Source organism: Protopterus annectens, chromosome 9.part0, assembly GCF_019279795.1.
Source record: "Protopterus annectens isolate FY-2018-M chromosome 9.part0, PAN1.0, whole genome shotgun sequence".
NCBI lineage: Eukaryota > Metazoa > Chordata > Ceratodontiformes > Protopteridae > Protopterus > Protopterus annectens.
This window is the reverse complement of record NC_056743.1, coordinates 462,144,401-462,166,128: the sequence shown is the minus strand read 5'-3', so window position 1 is coordinate 462,166,128 and position 21,728 is coordinate 462,144,401. Positions and strand designations below refer to the sequence as shown.

Sequence of the window (21,728 nt, the reverse complement as noted above, 5' to 3'; positions counted from 1 at the left end):
CAGTCCATTGAATTACCCACCTTCTTTAAAGACCACTCTAATAAATTAGAGTATATGTTGCACAAACTGGACGTCCATAGACAACTCAGATTTTATTTAGATAGAACAAAAGATCACAGGAAATCTGATCAGCTATTTATAGCTTTGCTGACAGCAGAAAGGGTCTTGCAGTTACAAACGAACTCTTTCTAAGTGGCTAACTGATTGTATCATTTATGTTTATGAAAATTCTGATCAAACATTATCAGCAAAACCCAGAGGACATTCTACCAGGTCAATTTCTACATCTTTGGCTCATGCAGCTCGTTTACCTTTAGACATCATTTGTGCGGCTGCTACTTGGGCTAAACCACATACATTTATCTCTCATTACAAAGTGGACAGGGTTTCTAGGGATAGGGCAACCTTTGGTTCCACTGTGCTCAAGAACGTTCTCCCTTGAGTTCCTCAGGATCATGGAGCTAGGGACGCTACCCATGTGTAAGAACAAAGGCGAGATTGAACACTCTCACATAAAGAAGTTATGTCCTTACCATAACGCTCCATGTGGAGTGTTCATCTCGCTTGGTTATTACACTCCCACCCTTCCCACCCTTAGGAAGAACGTTCGATTTGGTGCCTGGTCTGGAGTATTCTCCTTCTGCTGTTGCAGTGTTGGTGTTGCTATCATACCCTTGGTATGTTTGTATAGATGTAATTATGTATATAGTTTGGCATGTATGCGTGATTGTTGTCTGGTTTGCTTGCAAACTAGATCTGAGGTAATGGCAGAGGGGGATTGTGGGTATTACATGTCCTCGAGCTTCTTCTCGATGCAGAGCTTGCAGTCGGCCGGCACGGAGCCGAGGATCGGCTCCGAACCCATGTGTAATAACCAAGGCGAGATGAACACTCCACATGGAACGTTATGGTAAGGACATAACTTCTTTTTCTACACCTTAAGGTATGAATGTATGTTCCCATATGCTTTGTAGACAACTGGCATGTAGCAGTCTCTGCTCTTCATGGTGGTGGGAATCACAGTTATTATCCAGCATTGCCACAGGTATGTTACTTGTGTGCAGTCGTAAGTTTCACCAATAGTAAATCCAACACAACAAGTTTAAATGTGACTGCTTTCAGCAGGTCACTAGTGGCTGATAGTGATGGCAGTAGGCACATGGAACAGTTTGATGACAGAGTAGCACTGTCAACAACACTAACAATAGACTGCACACTAGCATCACCCACAGCCAAGAGGATGGTATGGGGCAAGATGAATGTTCAGTGTATACCATGTTTAGTGCTGGATTCTCATCCATGTCAGCTGTGCCCAAACTGCACAGGTGTCACCACCAAAGTTGGCATCCAAAGGATGGACTGCCTCCAAGGTGATTGCAGTTAGCATAGAGAAGAGATGTGTAGATGGTCATGGTCACCGTATCTCCAGGACATTCCCATACCGGGGTGTCATCCTTTATATCAGTCAGCAAATGGGGCCAGTGATCTGAGCACAAGTAATCACTACTCAGAGATGTTGAGTGAGCAGCATGTCCTGCATGAGCAAGTGCTTCGGGGACTGTGGGACATGCAAAGTGACGCAACGTATGGGGACCTGGAGCAGGCACATTTGATGAGGACACTGGTGGCCCAGGTGGCAGCCACTGGCATAGCTGTACAGATGCAGGTAACTGCTCACCCTGGTAGTGGCTAGATGCGTGCTGCAAGATCATTTACCATGCTTCCACAGGTGGCACATACCATTGTACAGACAGCTTCTGTGTCCATGGCTGCCTCTGTCCCTTAGCATGAACCCTTTCATGATCATGGCTGGTGCGCTTCAGCTTCACTGTGAGGACATCCCACCATGCATGTCACTTGAGTCTCCACAGTTCAGTGCCCTCTAGCCTACCATAAGCAGTACTTAACTGTGTTTGTTCCCGGTATCATTGGCTCTGACATGAGTTTCCCTATATGCTGACAGTGTCATACACCATCCATTAGATAGAATGTCCCCAGTCCTGATAGTGCCCAAGCTCATACTACAACAAAGCAGTATTAATTTTATGAACAGTTCTGCCCCATCACTGGAAGATGTGATCATTGACTCTTCCCAACATCTTAACTGTGTACACGACTGCCATGACTTTCCACATCTGTTGTCATTGCTGTCCCTTGCCACTGTGCCCATCCCACATGTGTAAATGATGACTGTGCTGTATTGAAGTGTTATAGCAATATGTATATGAAATTATGTAGAACTTATCTTGGGGTGTAAATACTGGAAATATACTGACTTTAAAATTGCAATAATAGCATTTGTTTTTGAGGGGAAGAAAATATATGTACACACACACATACCTACACATGTGAGTGCACACACATACTTTCATCTGAACTTATTCTGTTTTCTTAACAAGTTCTTATTTTTAACATCACTATTAACATCTACAATTATACTTGGTCTCTAGCTAGTTTACTAACTGTTAAACTCCTTTCACCTTCTGCTTAATTCTAACTATTGAATTTATATGTATTCAATAATTGTATGACCTTCTGTGTGTATAATCTACATGCACTAAGTGTATTAACAAAGTACTTCTGAAATAACTTGGTGTGAGAAATTGCCTTCATTGAAAAAACTTCTGTAAATATCTCTGTGATATTCTGATACAATTTTGTGTTTAGAAGTTGTTGCATTGTTATTGCATATGTAAAATATTGTAACTTTTAATTTGTAAATGTCTTTATTGTTGCACTCAGCATTTGTAAATGGAAAAATTGTTGCAGTAGTCGGGCACCTTCCTGCTGTCCTATCTTGAAATTATTCCTTAACCTTTTGTTATAACTTCAAATTCTTACACTCATATGCACACATTACCTGCTTAATGTTTGTCACAGTGACTCTGTTAACAAGTTTATCATGAATTATATATATTGCTTGTTTTCTGGATGAACTTAGGACGGGGTGGTGTAACCTGCCTTTCCAAGGAAAGTGCACAGGACTATCAGTGTCTGAGCAAGTGTTAGCACGTGAGTTGCGATGGGGTACCACATTGCCAAAAAAAAAAAAAAAATGACTGGACCTTGCCTGAAGTGAATGCATAGAAACCCATTTTGTTGTTCTGCAACAACCTTTACCTCAGGCATCTGGTACTGCATAGAGCTCACACAAGTGTACATTGTGTTTTAGAGATGACAGATAACACCTAAGCACATGGGCGATGATGTCTGCCAGCTTCTAACTGGCTTCATTCTGTAGAGCTTTGTTTGCTTCCCTCAGTCTCCCCATTATGTGCTTTCTTGCTTTAAAACATATAACAGAAGTCACACCCCTGACATGCTAAGTGGCTGTGATGTTGTATGCCAATGATGCATGATTGACTGCCATGCAGATTCGACAGTGACATCATGCATACATTGATTCTTGACTGACACGTATGGAAATCACCCCTGTACGTTTGATTTGTGAATGCTGCTGAGACTGAAAGGCTCCAGAGCTAAATGAGTTAAATGCTGCAGGTGTCAAATGCAAGTTCAAAGACATCTCCCTCTGCCTTATGGCAGTGAATCATTTTAAGAGAATGTGGAGTGAAGGTACTCTTTTAAAAATACATTATTTTACCCAGGAAGTTTTCTGCTTCACACCTTATAGATGAAAAGCATGTATTTTGCCCTTTGAAATACATGTTAATCTTAGCACTTGATACACAAAGGAAAATTGATAGCAGTGGGGGGTAGTTTCAGCTCATTACTGACACTCTGTCTTGCCTTATTTAAGTGGTACATTTTGAGTTATCTCTGCTTAATATCAGAGCTTTGGCCGGCTAACATCTACCTGAAATCAGCTGGACGTGTAAGTGAATTTAAGTACACTTTTATCTGCTCTTTTGCATATAGTACTATATTTAATTTATTTATTTGCATTTTTCACTGAATATTAACTCAACTGAAGTTGTGGCTGTCTTTCTACAGTTAGTTCCCCACCTACCCTCCCTGTTCTTGTTTTGGTGCTAATGTCGGTGGCTTTGAAATTGCCCGCCCCTCTTGTAGATTTGTATTTGGATACTCCTTCTGGGCCCATCTCATTTGCTCACTCAACTGAGTGCAATGAGATCATATTCTGATTTCAGGCACTCCTACTGTGTACAAAGAGAGCATTTGGGAAGGACAACCCCTATAGCCACTTAATCCTGCGCTGTTCCCTCCCTCAAAAAAAAAAAAAAAATATATATATATATATATATATATATATATATATATATATATATATATATATATATATATATATATATATATATATATATATATATATGGGTCTACTTCTAATGACCGAAACGCCGATTCGCCGACAGTGAAATCACCGACGCCAGAAACCCGACAACACACAAACCCGACAACGCGAAACACCGAACACCATAACACCGACACACTACACGTAAACAACACAGTACACTACAACACATATCCACTAGCCCTAACCCAAACCCTAACCCTAAGGTCCGACACTACCGCACACTCTCCTACCTGCACCCTAACCCTAACTCACTTACACACCCAACCCCAAGCTCCGACACTACCGCACACTCTCCCTACCTGCACCCTAACCCTAACACACTTACACACCCAACCCCAAGCTCCGACACTACCGCACACTCTCCCTACCTGCACCCTAACCCTAACTCACTTACACACCCCGAACCCCAAGCTCCGACACTACCGCACACTCACCTATCACACACCCTAACCCTACATCCCTGAGTATTGCACACTTACCTGTCCGCTCCCTACTCCTAAATCCCTCACTATCGCATACTTACCAGGTCGCTTACACATTCCTCTTGTCGGTCTTCCGTCTGTCGGGATTCGAGCGTGTCGGTCAACTGCGTTGTCGGTCGTTTCGTGTCGGTGATTTCACTGTCGGCGAATCGGCGTTTCGGTCATTAGAAGGAGACCCATATATATATATATATATATATACATACATACATATACACACACACACACACATATATGGGTCTACCTGAAAACACCGACACGCAAAAACACAGACAATGAGATGACCAACACCACAAAACCGAAAGTTCAAAAACACGAAACTTCACATGTCCGACAAACCACAATCCCGACAATCAACAATATAAAACAAATACCTTTTCCGTAAAACACACACACAACACAAGCACACCAAAAAACCTTACAAACCTACACTAAACCTTACATACACAACTATCTATGCACTAACCTTAACCCTAACCCTAAGGTCAGTCACCATCGTGCACTCAGCTAACCCGCGCCCTACTTCCCTTAACCCTAAAGTCTGTCACTATCGCACACTTACCTTACCCACACCCTAACTCACTTAACCTGCCCCTAACCTTAAAGTCTGTCACTATCGCACACTTTACCCGCAACCTGACCCTAACGTCCGTCACTATCACACACTTACCTTAACATGGTGTTCTCAGCGTCGGGATTTTCAATCGTCGGTCATCTCTGTTGTCTATCTTCCAGTTTCTGTTATCTCGTTGTCGGCGTTCGGTGTTTTCAGGTAGACCCATATATATATATATATATATATATATATATATATATATATATATTTTATTTTTTTTTTTCCCAGCTGCTCTTACTGTAACTGCCTTAGTTGCTCTTCTGCGTGCTGTTATCTGTTCAGTCACTCTTACTCTGCACTTATTACTGCTTGTTAGTAGCCTTCTAATTTACTGCCTTCTGCACTTGTTTTTATAATCATCTGTTAATTCAATTGCATTTATTTGAACTGCATTTGCCGTAGTGTTGCTACGCACTCGGGTGTGCTGGCCTGCACTACAATTTGAATTGTATTTGCTGGTGTTTCAGCTGCTTTTCTGTAACAAAAAAAAAAAATATATATATATATATATATATATATATATATATATATATATATAGTTTCATAGTATAGTACTAAGCTATCTGCCCTGGGGCATTTGTAAGCCTAGCCATAGTGATGTGGCTTTTGCCACCCCATGAAATGGTACAAAAATGTACAGAATAAATCTAGAATACTGTGCCTCTGTCTAATAGTGACACAATGAAGGTCCCCTTATATAATGGAATTAGTTTACTGTGCCCCTGTCTAGCAGTGACACAGATGTGACCCCTGGGGTAAACTTACGATCTCCCATCCACTCATCAAGATTTCTCTTGAAGAGAGTCAGTGAGGGGCTCTGCCTAATACGAACTGGGATCCTGTTCCAAAGCATGGGAAGCCTCTGGGTTATGAATCTATCCCTCTAGCATGTCCTATTCATACTTGTGCCGAGGTTTAAGGCTTTAGCTCTCGTGGTCCTGATGGATTTGGATTTTTTGAGGTGGAGCATGTCCATCAGATCCTGATTGGACATGGCCTTGTACGTCAGGCAGAGAGCACCTCTGAGCAGCCGGTATGCTACTGAATAGAGCTGAAGTTTCTTTAGTCTGGCAGAATAAGACATATGCTGGAGACCCTTGATCCTTTTGGTGAAGTACTTTTGTGGTCTCTCCAGCTGTTGCAAATGCCGGGTGAGGTACATACCAAATGGGGCATTGTACTCAATCATGGGTCTGATGAGGGAGGAATATAGTGGTACAATGACATCCTTGGATCTGGATGTGAATCCCTTCATGATGAGGTGTGCAAGGTAGAATGTTTTTCTAACCACTTTGGCAACGTGGGTGTCAAATGAGAGGTCGCTGTCTACTTGGGTCCCTAGGTTTCTGATTACTTTTTCCGTACTCAGTGGGTTGCTGTCTATGTGATAATTTGTGGGTACTTTGTTTTTTCCAAAAGGGATGACTATACATTTTTTGGCATTTAGTTTAAGGCCGTAACTACGGCACCAGTTGTCCGTTTCAGTGAGGCATTTTTGTAGGATGTGTGTGTCTGCTGGTGTATCGACTATGGCGCCTAGTTTGCAGTCATCTGCGAACTTTATCAGCCACAGCCCTCCCATGTTTGCTTTAACATCTGAGAAATAAATGCCGAACAAGAGGGGTCCCAGGACAGATCCCTGTGGGACACCACTTGTGACTGACTTTGAATCTGACATTGCTCCAGCGATTTTAACTTTATGGGTTCTGTTCTTTAGCCAGTTTGCAACCCATCTAGTGACATAAGGGTTTACTTTTAAGCTGTTGAGCTTATCTATGATGCCTGAGTGGGGTATTGTGTCGAAGGCCTTAACCAAGTCCAGGTATGCTGTATGGACTGCTTTGCCCTCATCAATGGCTCTAGTGACTGTTTCGAAAAAGTCAACCAGGTTTAAAAGGCAGGATCTGCCCTTTACAAAGCCGAACTGGGTGGGGTCAAGTGTCTGTAGGTCCCCTATGTCTCTGTTTATGAGTTCCATAATGATTCTTTCCATAGCTTTGCAGACCAGGCTAGTGAAGCTTATGGGGCGGTAGTTTCCAGGGTCTGTAGAGGCACCCCCCCCCCCTTGTGGAGTGGGACGACTGTTGCTGTACGCCAGTGTTCAGGTAAATATCCCGAAGTAAGGCTAAGGTTAAATAGAATTTTTGTGTGTGGGTTTAGCTCCTCTTGGAGTTCACGTAACACGCACCCCGGGATACCGTCAGGTCCCATTGATGCTGTGTTTTTTGCTTTGTTTAGGGCGGTTCTCACTTGGACATCTGAGATGACAGGGAGATTACATTCAGCTGGGTAAGTATTTCTTCTTTTGGGGGTGAAGGAGGGGAGAAATTTGCACTGAACCTGTCAGCCAGAATGTTAGCAATATCTGTGGGTTCAGTGTATTTTTTGTTGTTGTGAACCAACTCAGAGCATATCTGAGGGTTTCCGCCCAGGTTTCTAACATAGCTGAAGAAGGCTTTGTGGTTATCTTTAGTGTCCTTAGCGATTTTTCTCTCAAAGTTTGCCTTGGATGTTTTTATGAGAGAACGTAGTTTTCTGCTAATGTTGATCAGAGATGTCTTCCCTTCATGGGAATGAAGCTATGGGATATATATATATATATATATATATATATATATATATATATATATATATATATAATCTAAGCTTGTTTCCTGCCTTTCCTGTAACTAGTCAAGTCCAGATACAGACCTGCTGTATCCAGGACTGTTGGTAAGCTTCTGAGGCCCCCAAGCCTTTCTGTGTTGGAGGGAAGCCTTCTAGCTTATCAGTGGGAGTGGTAAGCTCTAGATAGCCTATCTACCACAGGAAGAGTGGGTTTTGACCCTGAAATTGTAGTTCATTGGCCGTGTGGGCAGTTTTTCCATCTCTTTTTACTTTCTGGTTAAAAGCCCGTTTTGCGTTTGGTCCCTGCCTTTCCTATAACTAGTGTAGTCCAGGTGCAGATTTGCTGTATCCAGGACTGTTGGTAAGCTTCTGAGCCCCCCCTCCAAGCCCTTCTGTGTTGTAGAGAAGCCTTCTAGCTTAACAGTGGGAGTGGTAAGCACTAGGCAACCTATCTACCACAGGAGGAGTGTTTTTTTATTTGCCTTTTGGGAAGCTTTTCCATCTCTTCCAACCTTCTGATTTAAAATTCTGTGTTTGCGCTTGTTTCCTGCCTTTCCTGTAACTAGTCTAGTCCAGGAACTCCAGGACTCTCTTTAAGTTTCTGAGCCCCCCCCCCCAAGCCTTTCCGTGTTGGAGGGAAGCCTTCTAGCTTATCAGTGGGAGTGGTAAGCATCAGGTAGCCTATGTACCACAAAAGGAGTGGTCCCCAGCCCAGAAATTGTAGCTGTTGGCTGTTTGAGCAATTTTTTTTCCATCTCTTTCAACTTTCTGGTTTGAAAGCCGCACTTATGCCTATTTCCCGCCTTTCCTATAACTAGCCTAGTCTGGTTACAGAGTTGCTGTATCCAGGTTTGTTAGTAAGCTTCTGAGCCCCCTAAGCCTTTCTGTGTTGGAGGGAAGCCTTCTAGCTTATCAGTGGGAGTATTAAGCACTAGGTAGCCTATCCTCATCGGGAAGAGTGAGGTTTGGCCCTGAAATTGTAGTTTATTTGGCCGTTTGGGCAGTTTTCCATCTTTTTCAACTTGCTGGCTTAAAAGCCTACGTTTGTACTTGTTCCCCACCTTTCCTGTAACTAGTCTAGTCCAGGTACAGATTTGCTGTATCCAGGACTCTTTGTAAGCTTTTGAGCCCCCCAAGACTTTCTGTGTTGGAGGGAAGCCTTCCAGCTTATCAGTGGGAGTGGTAAGCATTAGGTACCCTATCTACCACAAGAGGAGTGGTTCCTGGCCCAGAAATTGTAGCGATTGGCCGTTAGGGCAGTTTTCTTTCCATCTCTTTCAACGTTCTGGTTTAAAAGCCACACTCGCGCTGGTTTCTCACCTTTCCTGTAACTAGCCTAGTCCAGATACAGAGTTGCTGTATCCAGGACTCTTTGTAAGCTTCTGAGCCCCCGAAGCCTTTCTGTGTTAGAGGAATGCCTTCTAGCTTATCAGTGGGAGTGGTAAGCACTAGGTACCCTGTCTACCACGAGAGGAGAGGTTCTTGCCCCAGAAATTGTAGTTTATTGACCATTTGGACAGTTTGTCAGTCTCTTTCAACTTTCTGGTTTAAAAGACCACATCTGCGCTTGTTGCCCATCTTTCCTGTAGCTAACCTACTGGGTAGCACTAGAAAGCCTTAAACTGATACAAGCCTTCTAGCTTAGGAGAGAGACTTTGGAGTGATTATCAGTTTTCTGTACTTTCTTGCTGTACTTAACTGTTTTCTGCCTAAACGCAGATTTTCCAGTGTTTATTGTGATTTAAAAGCTTGTTTTTTCACATACTGTACTTATTTGACTGCCTGCACTTTTAAAAAGTTGTTTTCTGTTTAAATAATTTGTTTAACTGTTGTAGGTTACACATTAAAGTGTGATAGCCTTTTCTGATCGTTTATAGTCGTTTAAAGCTGTTTTAAGAGTATTTTTTACTATTTTTTTGCCTTCACTTTTCAAAAAAACAAACACAAAAAAATGTCCTTGTTTCCTGCCTTTCTAAGCTAGTGTAGTCCAGTTTTCAGGCTAGTGCCGAATTCAGGGCTGTGATACTAGTTTGAGTTACCCATACCTTACTTGGATAGAAGGAAGTTTCTCTGTTCACCTGTGAGAGAGGGGAGCTTTGAGCAACCTATATGTCCCTGGAGAAGTGGTTCCAGCCCAGAAGTTAGTAGTTTATTGGCCATTTTGGACTAATTTCTCTCTCTTTCATTTCCCTACTATAAAAAATGAGTTTGCACAGTTTTGCGCAGTGCCGGTTAGCTATGGTTAAATTATTTCCGGCTCCACTAAGTCTCCTCTTCAGTTTTTCCCTTGAAACTAGTCTAACTCTCAACCTAAGCACTCAAAAAGAATCTTACAGCTCAGCACTTGCTCAGACCTAATAGCAAGCACTAATATACCCTGACACTGATTGCCCAGTAGGGCAAGGCTCTTTATTCACCCCTTACCAAACAAGCGACCAAGTAGCTCACCCTACCATTCAGGCATGACAAAAGGGCAACGTCAGGTGCACTCTCCAGTCCAGCTGGTGAATCTGGGTATCCTGAGGCAGTGTTACAACTGCCTCATGTACACAGACAACCCTCTCCTCCTACCACAAAACACTAACATGTGCAATTATACAGCCAAACTGGAAGCTAAGCTGTCTCCACCCAGGACTGGAACAGACTGTCAAGAGGAGAAGGTTAACACTTGCACCACATCTCCAGCCACACACAGATCTACTAAAACAGCACTGGTATAAAATACACATAAATACACAAAATCATACTCTGAGGCTCCAAATAAAAATCTGCAAAAGCATCAGAGACCTCCAAAGCAGACATCCAAACAACCTGCACTTCCCGTCACAAACCAGACAACACATAAAACACAAAATCAGTATGCCGCACAATCACAGCCCTTAAGGCGAAATAACATACCTAACACACTAGTAATAGGTGACTCTATAGTCAGGCCACTGACATCCCACTCACTAGGCTGGACAAGGAGAAGGTTACTGTTAGCTGCCTGTCAGGCGCCAGAATCCGCCACATAACACAAGCACTCAGGTCACTCCAGAACAAGTACAAATATGACTCTGTCATTGTTCATGTTGGTGTGAATGACCTGAGATGTACCTCCATGGACTACATGAAAAGAGACATGGAACAGCTCTCTGATCATGCAGCCCAGGCTGGTATGACCCGGACCCTGAGTAGCATCCTGCCCTCACCAAGAATGATACCTCATTATAAAGCAAAAATGATCAATTTCAACAATTGGCTAAGCTTCTGGTGTCATTCAAAGGGGGATCCAGTGTCTGTCAGCCTGGGATGACATGTTCGACAGTCCGCGTTGCTTCGCAAGAAACTGCTTGCATTTGTCATCCCTAGGCTTTCAAATACCGGCCAAGGCTCTTACTGACCCCATAGTGCCTTTTTTAGGCAAGGCTCAAAAGTCAAACTCACCTCCGTAAACAGCACAATTAACAAAAAACTGAGGGTTATGCTACTCAACGCCAGGAGTTTAAAATCTCAAAATGTACTCGCTCGAAGCACTCCTCAGTATGGAGAACGTCGACATCTGTGCAGTAACTGAAACCTGGTTCAAGACTCCAAATAGCACCCAAGCACTACCGGTCTACAACTCGTACCACATTTTTCGGCCACAGAACACGGACCGAAACACAAAAGGAGGGGGTGTATCCATATTCATCAAGGATACCTACACCTCCAGGTTAGTGGAGCAGCATGATACCTCTGAGATCATCCATGTGCAACTAACATCGGGCAAATCTGCAATGCAAATTGTGGCCTGCTACAGATCACCCTCCATGACCCAGGACCACCACTCCACCTTTCTGGAGACACTGGAAAACATGAAGGTCCTACCGAACACCCTGATATTGGGCAGTTTCAATTACCCTACCATTCACTGGGAAAACTACTAGAGTACAAATTCCCAGGCCCAGCGCTTCCTGGAATTCATCAACTCAAATGCCCTGGATCAGATGGTAAACTCCCCTACCAGAGGTGAAAACATATTGGACCTGGTCATCACCAACATGGGTGACAGGTGTTCCACACCAGAGGTCAGCCTGTCACTGGTTAGATCAGACCATAAACTAATCACTCTGGATGTCCACACCCCACCACCACCCCCAACTAAGGAAACTACAGTAAAAAACTTTTCTAAAGCAAACTTCACCTTACTTAAGACAGAGGTGGTAAGTTTCACCCCCCCCCCCCACGCTGAAGCCCAAGATGCAGAAACCTTTACAAATGCACTCTGAGCACATACAAGGATGCATGGATCGTGCCATCCCTCTCAAAACCAAGACTAACTCCTCTAAGAGAAGGAAACCAGTTTGGTGGACCCCTGCTACACAATAGGAGGAGGAAACTAGTTCAGAAAAAAAGCAAATCCTAAGAAGAAAAGACATCCCTGATCAGTATCAGTAAGAAACTAAGGTCCCTCATGAAATCATCCAAGGCTAACTTCGAAAGAAAAATAGCCACGGATTCAAAAGATAACCACAAAGCTTTCTTTAGCTATGTTAAGAATCTAAGTGGCAACCCGCAGATATGCACTGAACTAGTGCAAAATAGCACAAAATATACTGAACCTACTGATACTGCCTACATCCTGGCAGATAGATTCAGTGCAAACTTCACCCCCCTCTCACTTCCAAAAGGGCCCACAGCAATATCAGAAAAGTGTAGTGTCCCAAAAATCATAGACGCACAAGTGAAAACAGCCCTTTCAAAAGCCAAAAACACAGCGTCAGTGGTGTTCCAGGCTGCATCTTGCATGAACTAAAGAACAAAGTAACCCCCCACCTAAACATGCTGTTCAACCTCAGCCTCTCCACAGGCTACATGCCCATAGAATGGCGCACAGCAACGGTTATTCGTCTCCACAAAGGAGGGGCCACAACTGACCTTTGTAACTATCGCCCCATAAGCCTGACTAGCCTGGTCTGCAAGGCTATGGTGCGCATCATCGACGAACTCATTAGCAAAGACATTGGGAACCTCCAAACACTTGACCCGACACAGTTCGGCTTTAAGGTTAGGTCATGCCTTCTAAACCTGGTTGACTTCTTTGAGACAGTCACCAAGGCCATAGACGAGGGAAAGGTGGTTCACACAGCCTACCTTGACCTCGCCAAGGCTTTCGACACCATTCCCCACCCGGGTATTACAGAAAAACTCACCAGCCTGAACATAAACCCCTATGTCACGAGATGGGTTGCCATCTGGCCTACAGACAGAACTCACACGGTAAAAATAGCTGGCTCCAGGTCCGACTCTAAACCAGTCACAAGTGGTGTCCCGCAAGGCTCGGTGCTGGGACCCCTACTGTTCGGCATATACTTCTGAGAAGTACAGGCAAACGCAAGAGGACTATGGCTAACCAAGTTCGACAATGACTGCAAACTGGGAGCCATAATTGACTCTCTCCAGCTGACACAGACATCCTCCAAAAGGGCCTTGCTGACACAGACACCTGGTGTCTAAGTCATGGTCTCAAGCTAAATGCCAAAAAATGCATAGTCATCCCATTTGGGAAAAACAAAACACCCATGTATTACCACATAGGTGGCAGCCCCCTTAATACAGAAGAGGTAATACGAGATCTGGGGACCCAGGTAGATTGTGATCTCTCCTTTGACAATCATATAGCCAAAGTAGTTAGGAAATCCTTCTATGTGGACCATCTAATTACTAAAGGGTTCGCATCTAGAAATAGAGGTTATAGTGCCCCTCTACTCGTCACTCATTAGACCCATCATTGAGTACAATGCCCCATTTGAGATGTACCTCACAAGACATTTCCAATAGCTGGAAAGACCACAAAAGTACCTCACCAAGAAGATTACTGGCCTCAAACATATGCCCTATGCAGCCCAACTGAAAAAACTCCGGCTGTACTCAGTGGCATACCGCTTACTCAGAGGTGATCTCTGCCTGACTTACAAAGCCATGTCCAACTCAGAATTGATGGACATGCTCCACCTAAGGAAATCCAAGTCACTGCAAGCCATGCACTTTAGTGAGCTAAACCTCGCCACAATAATAAGTAGAACATGCTGGAGGGACAGATTCCTGTCACAGAGACTCCCCATACTTTGGAACAAAATTCCAAATTACATCAGGCAGAGCCCCTCACTAACGCTCTTCAAGAGAAACCTTGACGAGTGGATGGGTAACAGAAAATACACCCCTGGGGTCACTTCATTGGCTCTGCTTGACAGAGGATCAGCTAATTAATCAATGGGGCGGTGAAAGCTGACACACTCTGGCTAGGCTTATAAATGACCTCGGGCAGATAGCCTAGTTACCTACCTATGAACCTAACCATAACCCTTACCATACGGAAGGATTGTGTTAGGTGTTAGAAAATATGCACCTCATATTCTTGTCTTTTTTTAGTATTTTATTAAACAGAGTTTATTATAAGAATGCTTGTTCAGTGCCTCATTTCTGCTCATAGTTTAAGGAGTTTTCATGCGTCTTCAGCTAAGTGACAACAGTTGTATCTTTATTTCTGTAGTAAGTCAGTTTACAGTTGTAGTGTTTTACATTTTTTTACTGTTCTACAAGTTGTTGCGTTCAATAGACAAAGCAGTTAGAGGTGTACATTTCTTTCAGTTGTAAGTAAACAGTTGCAGTGCTGTTGATTCAGTAGTAGTACATGTAGTATTTATTGATTTCCTTAGAATTACTGTTACGAATCGACTTTAAAAAGCAATGTTTACTTCAATATTTTGTTTAGTTCAATATTTATTTCAATGAGCTTATGTTAATACCCGATGAATATTCATGATTGACTTTTGTAGTGTGCAGTCTGTTCTTGGGTAGCTTGGTTTAAGTTCCAATTATAGTGCTGTTCCTTTAGCTTAATAAATGAATATAAAAAGCAGTGTTGACTTCAGTTTTTTATTTAGCTCAACTTTTATTTCGTTGAGCTAATGTACCGAATACCTGATGAATATTCATAATGACTTTTCCATAAATATTCTGTAATATTCGTACCCATCACTGGGTGGTGGGTGGGGGTTGGGCATACTTTGCTACTGCACATCCTGGGGGGATGCTAGGGCACATTTATGCTGTTTTCTCCCCAGGCATCCACTGAAAAAGGGTTTTTGTTTTACGACCCAGTTGGACTCTCCCAGTAAACAAAATGGAAATAAAATAAATTTGTTATTCTCACAACTGTGGAGGTTACCACTCAGGAGCTGCTGCTGAAAAGGCGCCTTTTTTATGGTCAGAGTTAGACATTCTTGGGTAACAAAGAAAATAAAAAGTGAAAATGCATCTTTAGACTTGATAAAATTAATGTAAACACTGAAATGCGTTTCGCCTTAACTTGGCTTATTCTTGATGTATGCTGTCATACAAAGTGACCTAAACAGGAACATAGTGAAACTGAAATGCTCCTGTCTGACAAGCTGTATTAAGTAAAACAGAGAAAGTAGTTCTGAAGTTTTTTCCCCTGATTTTTTTTCAGGTGGAAGTTCTTATGTTTTTTTTTTCTCTGATTTATTTGGGCCTTATCTTTGATTTCTTTTTTCTGATCTCTAGATGGTGCTGTTGGGACACGTGTAGCACATTCAACATCCACATTGTGAGATGATGCTGAAAAACCACGCACAGCCTATGGATATTAAAGAATTGTTGCTACATAAACTGCAGGCTGGAATTCTTCTAGCAGATGATCATGCTTTGGTCCATCTTGAAAATGAGTGCTAACCCAGAAGTCAGAGAACTTTTTATGAGTGAAGAAAGAGGATTGTTTCCTGTGATGAATTTACAGAGCGACTTAATTTCCTTATGAATAATGGGTACCTTCATCACTTCAGTTTAGGAGTGTGGGAGACAGGAAAATGTACACAGAAAGTACAAATAAATTTCTTGGATCTGGTTTTGTTCTTTTTGGAAGTTTGTCTTCAAAATTTGGAACACCGGTGCTAAAAAATATGACATGTTAGAGACTTACTAATGTGAGGTACACCAATGAATTACTCAGAAAATCGTGTAAACCTGTACTTTCATTGTGCATCCGTGAATTTGTTATATGTAATGCAGTCATTGCATTGGGAAATACTGGCTCACTGGACTTCTTTCTGGCAGGGATTTGCACTGTGTGAAGATGAGGACCATTCATCCATCCATCCATCCACAACCCCTTTTTCCCATTTTTACACATGGTGTTGGGGTGTCATTTCAATAGTGACAAACTAGAGCCAAGGTTTACCCCTCTGGGTGGCTAGCCCTGCCGCTGTTATTCTTCCACACCACACATCCACACCTATGGCCAATTAGCATGTCTTTGGATTGTGAGAGGAAAATGAAGCACCTGGAGGAAACCGACGCAAACACCGGGAGGACATGGAGAGACTGCACAGAAGGTACCCCAGTTGAGAATTGAACCAGAGAACCTCTTGCTGTGAGGCAAAAACTCTGTCCGCTGCACCACTGTGACTCCGTTTTCGTGAAGGTAAAGACCAACATGCTGGCAATTCCTATACTCAGGAGGGAGGGGGTGAAAGGCTAGACAGTGCTAGTGTATCCTGTGCTAGAGAGTAGAATGAGAATGCTAGTGGTACACAGACCTTTATGGGAGAAAGAAAAAACTAGGGTATTTGGGAGCTATAGGCAGGACAACTGAATGGCAAGGCAATGCTGGTTGTTTTTAGTCTGCAGATGCATCAGAGCATTATCTACCAGTGGTGGCATAGAGCAAGGCCCACACATTCGGCTCCCTAAGGAGTTTAATTGTAATAACTAATCCGCCTCCTTGGAGAAAGGCAACATTTGACCTTTGGGTTTGTAAATATGGATATAGCACAAGCTGAAATACTTGAGATCACCATTTACGAATGATATAGTAGATACAGAATTAAGAAACAGAGCCACATCTCAGAGATGAGAATCTAAAGCACTGTATGCCAACATTTTCAGAAGCGATTAGATTAAAAAGAAACCTGTTCATCCTTTGAATTTTGTGTCCCATTACCATGTGGGGAATAAAAAGACCTACACTTCTGCAGTTCATTAAATGTTTTTACATTGCTTGCCTCCATAGGCGATTACTGAAGATTACTTTTGGCTACGTTAATACAGGTGGTTGCTGTTTGCTTCCACTAGACTTTTATGATTACTCTTACTAATGGCACCTGAATGCCACTCATTAGTCTGAGTTTTGTTAGCATACTGCAGACATGTTGTATATCTTATCAGCTGAACTCAAACATGAAGCATGGATATGGGTTTCTCATTATTGTAAACATTCTCACATGCTTTTTCCCCATGTTTTAAAAGTGTAAAGCTGGGATTCTGCCTCCCTCTCAGAACCGTATTGCCAATAAGAAAACTGGTATTCTTTGAGAGGTAGTCAAGAAAACAGTGTTGAACTTATCTGGCCATGTTTCAAAATGGCTATTGGTGAAAAAGCATTCATTCTTTCATTTGGACCGAAGCCACTGGAACCACTGGAACCATTTCTAAGCTGAAATCACAACCTTCCTTACATTCCAGGACTTGAAAATAAATAAAAAAAATCACTCAAATAAAGAAGCCACATGCAAATGCTTTAGAGGCAATGGCTAATAAACTGTCTGCTTTTTCATAAAAGGGATAAATATCTGGTATTCTTTAATTCTTGCGTATAGTGTATATAGAAAGCTTTGGTGGTTGTTCATATACTAATCCTACATGTTGACCCTCACTTTTTCTTTTTATGTACATTTTTGCTTATGCTATGATCTGTTGTTCTGACTTCTGTTATTCTCTGTGCTTTGTAACTGATTGCTTCTTTGCTGAATTCTGTTTATACTCTGAGTCTGGGTTGTGGCTGAAAAGGGTCAGCAGAGCAGCCCAGCTGTCTGGTTAACAAATAATATTCTAGTACCACTTATATATTTTCTTCTACTGCTCCCTTATTGATATTTCCATCTCCATGCAATTCATTTTGGAAAACTGCAGCAAGAGTTTGTGACAAGATTTTTGTATTTGATTAAAAAGTAAGAGCATGGAAATTTCAGTAAATGTAATACCCCCTACTGTATTTTGGGGTCTTCTGTTCTAGAGCCTTGTGCATTGTATCCGGACTTCCATTACTTAGAAATAGCCATCTTGATTTGTCTGGTTTGTCCATGAACTCGAACCACCATGCTTCAGGCTGGGCTGACAGGTCCTTCTAATGCCCCAGTCCTTGAAATGATGCAGTGAGGGAGGTTTGTGGAGAGGAGAGAGAACTTTAGAGTAGACAAGTCATTTATCACCAAAATATCATCCGTTTCTTTTTTTGTGTAATAAGTAGGGGGCCAAGTGCATAGTTTTGGATGCTTTCAGTTAATTTTTCCTCCCTATTGCTGCATAGTTAATGCAACAGGCATTCTTTATTGGTCATTTATTCACATGTGATTACCAGGAAAGTCTGACTAGGTAAGTGCCCATTTTCAGTGGAAGCTTAGGGGAGAAAAGCTCTAAATTATTACAAAAAAAATTTTAAGAGCAATACTTTTACAGTCTTCAAAAATGATGTAAAAACATATGCAGTGTAAACAGTTATACCAGATTAGATGTAATATAAAAGCATTGGTTAAGAAATAGATACAGCTTATACGACAACGATTTAATATTTAGAGAAATTTTAGTCAGTTTAGAGCAATTAAAGGTAAGCTGGTATAATATAAATAGGAAATGTAATATGAAGTGTGTGGAAAAAAACAAGATTATGGCATATTTGGATAGTCGTAGAAGATTAATTGAAGTAAGGAAGCGAAGAAAGAGAGGAGTAAGGAGGTGTAAGGTATGAGTAGGTAAATTAGATAAAATAGGTAAATTCATATTTAGGGAAATGATTTTCCAGGGTTGAGCAAGAACAGAGCCCGATTTCGGCTAGGAAGTCTTTCAAAATGTTTTAAAGGACTGGATGGGCGGGTATTGACCTGATGGGTACAGGTAAGGAGTTCTAGGCCTTAGTATGCTATGAGTTTAGACAATGCCCAGCAGATTTGATGGGTTTGTGGACAGATAGTTTTTGGCCACTGGATCGTAATGACTGACTGGGAACATAGTTGTGCAAAATTGTATCTAGTGCTGGATTTACTTTTTTATGAAAATTGAGACAGGATAACTAATGCTATTGGCTACTGTTTTAAAGTGCTCACTTGGAAGGTCATCAGCTGAAGTACGTCATGCTTTGACTTTGAGTAGTTTTATATAGGATGTCCGCACAGATTTGAAGGTGGAAGTGGATGAAGTAATGTGGCTGTTGGGCAGGGTTGAGATTAGATGTTTGGGAATCCTTGGTTAGGGATGCTACACTGTCTAGAAAATGAATCGTATTATTGTTTCATGTGGTGCGTTATTGGCAGAGGGGTTAGGGATGAATTTTTGGTGGAGATGCCAGATTTCATTAATGGCTGACCAGACTTTTTTAGGGTTGTTTACTGTTGTTGTGAAAGTTGCTGTAGTATACCGTTTTAGTACAGTTGCAGAGCATTCTGAAAGTTTCATGATATTATGGTGTTTTATGATTGCCATTCTTTCCATGCTTTTTGTCCGTCCTGTATTAGCATTCTACTCTTTTTGGATAGCCAAATTGCATCATTTGCTTTTAGCCTCTTCCTTCTAGAAGGTGCAAGGCTGTTTTGGAAGGTTGTATTGAATTCATTTACAGCATCATCTAAGGACAGGATTTTTAGGATGTTCCAGTAAACAGATGATAGGGTAGTAATGAATATTTCTGGGTTAAACTTGGACAGGTTCCATGTTTTATAAACATGCTGTTTGAGTGAATGTGTGAGATGTCTGTTTTTTTATTTCTCCAAATTTTTTGGGTTTCTAATACGATGATGGGAATGGACCCCATTCCTAAGGGTGTGGCGATTTCAATGATCAGTGCTACTTTTGTCTTTTCAAGGACCACTCTATCCGGTTTTCTAGCATCTATCTTTTGAACTGTTGGTGTAATGGATGTATAGGTTGGGAGATGGTCACTGAGACAGTCTGACATTGTGCCTGTAGTGGTGAATTTGCTAGGGTCTGTTACTAGGATCCAGTCTAATAAGAAATTTGATGTCTTGCTATAATGCGTACAACTATTAATTTAGTTGTGTCCAACTGTATAGGTTCATGCTAGATGTCAAAGAGATGGAAGTTATGTCCAATCAGTGGATCTTGACATCACCTGGTAGTGTTTTTCTGTAATGGAATTATGAATATCCAAATTAGAATATCTTCCAGTGTAGCTGTATTGTTGCTAGGAAGGATGGAAATGACAGTAGTACATATTTGTTTATTTTCAAGAAAGTAATAAGCTCTGCTAAATTAAATTTTGGTTTTGGTTTGTTTGTAGGAGAAAATGTGGTGGTGCTTGTGAAATATTAGAGAAATACAACCATCTTTCCTCTTTGTGGTCATTACAGATGATGATGTAGCTGTGGGGGGGGGTGTAATTTTGAAGTTGTTTATGCTGGGTTTAAGACGAGCTTCAGTTAGACTGAGAATATCAGGCCTATATTGGATAATCCAGGCATGCAGATCAGTAGTTTTATTTCTTATGCTTGTAATATTTATGGCATCAAACGTTAGATTACCAGGGTAAGGGAGTATACCTTTGTGGGTTGAACATTGTGTGTTTAAAGTAATGTTGGATGTGATAAGTGGGGCCAGGATTAGAGTGAATGTCTCCTCCTAGCAGAATTTCAGTATATTGGGGTGTTATTGATTCTTGTTTTTTGGAGAGTATTTTTCCACTTAATTTTATTTTGATATGAGTTGATCAGTATATATTTGGGGTAAATTTGAGGAGTGTCATTATATAGGTTTGGCACAATTTATGGAGAGCGTAGGGAGGAAGTATGAACTGATAGCTGGGGCAGAGTTGTAGCGATATTGAGAGGTATTGCTGAGTCATGGTAGGAGGAGAATAGAGGAGCTGAAGAGTAGTATGATTAAGTAAAGGGATCTGTATTTTAGTGATGGCAGGCAGTGGGGATGTACGAATTAATAAGGAAGCAAGACGTTGCAGGACTGTAGGATATTTAGTAGTGCTAGAGTCTGTAAGCTGGTAGGAAGGAAGTATTTTCTATAAAGGAAGAGAGTAAGGTGGTCCTGGTGGATTCTCGTATGTTTCTGAAATGTAAGAAATAGAGGGGTTTGAAAGGACAGAGTATGAGGATGTAGTTGAGATACGAAGTAGTGAAGGTTTATTTGGGGAAAGTAGAAGCTGAAATGTAAAATAATAGATAGCAGCTGCAGGGGAGAGGGGACTTGCTATGAATGGAGATAGTGCAAAGCAGTATGGGAGAGAGAAAGGGAGTATGGAATAATGCTAAATGTTAGATGATATTTGGGAAATAGGAAAATAGAAGTTTGTATGATAGTAGTAAAGCTGTTTGGGAAGGGTTAGGGAGTGGGCGTCGTAGGTGAAATATGCATGTGGGAAGTATAATGTTAGAGTAAGAAGGGGGTAGGTGAGGAGTGAAGCGTAGTCCGCTTCCCACCCTCAGATCACTTATTAGCGAGGGCAGTCAGTTTCTAGGTGGCACAGAGCACTTGACAAGGATACACAAATTAGAACATGTTTTCTTTATTTTACTGAAACCAATAAACTAGATAGACTAATTGGTATATATAGTGTAATCTTCTGGTCAGTAAAAAGGACAGTGTCCTTAGTAAGTGGTCTTATCAGTGCAAGGACTACTCCTTTGGGGAATGTTACAGCCACTTTCCAGTATAGGGCAGGCATGTATTTGACTAGTTCCAGTTA

The 21,728-nt window shown here is 41.7% G+C and overlaps 1 protein-coding gene across 2 annotated transcripts in view; it reads left to right on the top strand.

Annotated features, from left to right (window-relative positions):
* GINS4 (GINS complex subunit 4) overlaps positions 1–15,869 on the top strand; it is a 630,005-nt gene extending 614,136 nt beyond the window's left edge. For both annotated transcript variants that reach the window (XM_044083002.1, XM_044083001.1), the window contains one exon: positions 15,530–15,869. The gene's annotated coding sequence lies outside the window, so the exon portion shown is untranslated. The remainder of the gene's footprint in view (positions 1–15,529) is intronic.
* Positions 15,870–21,728: the final 5,859 nt, after the last annotated feature.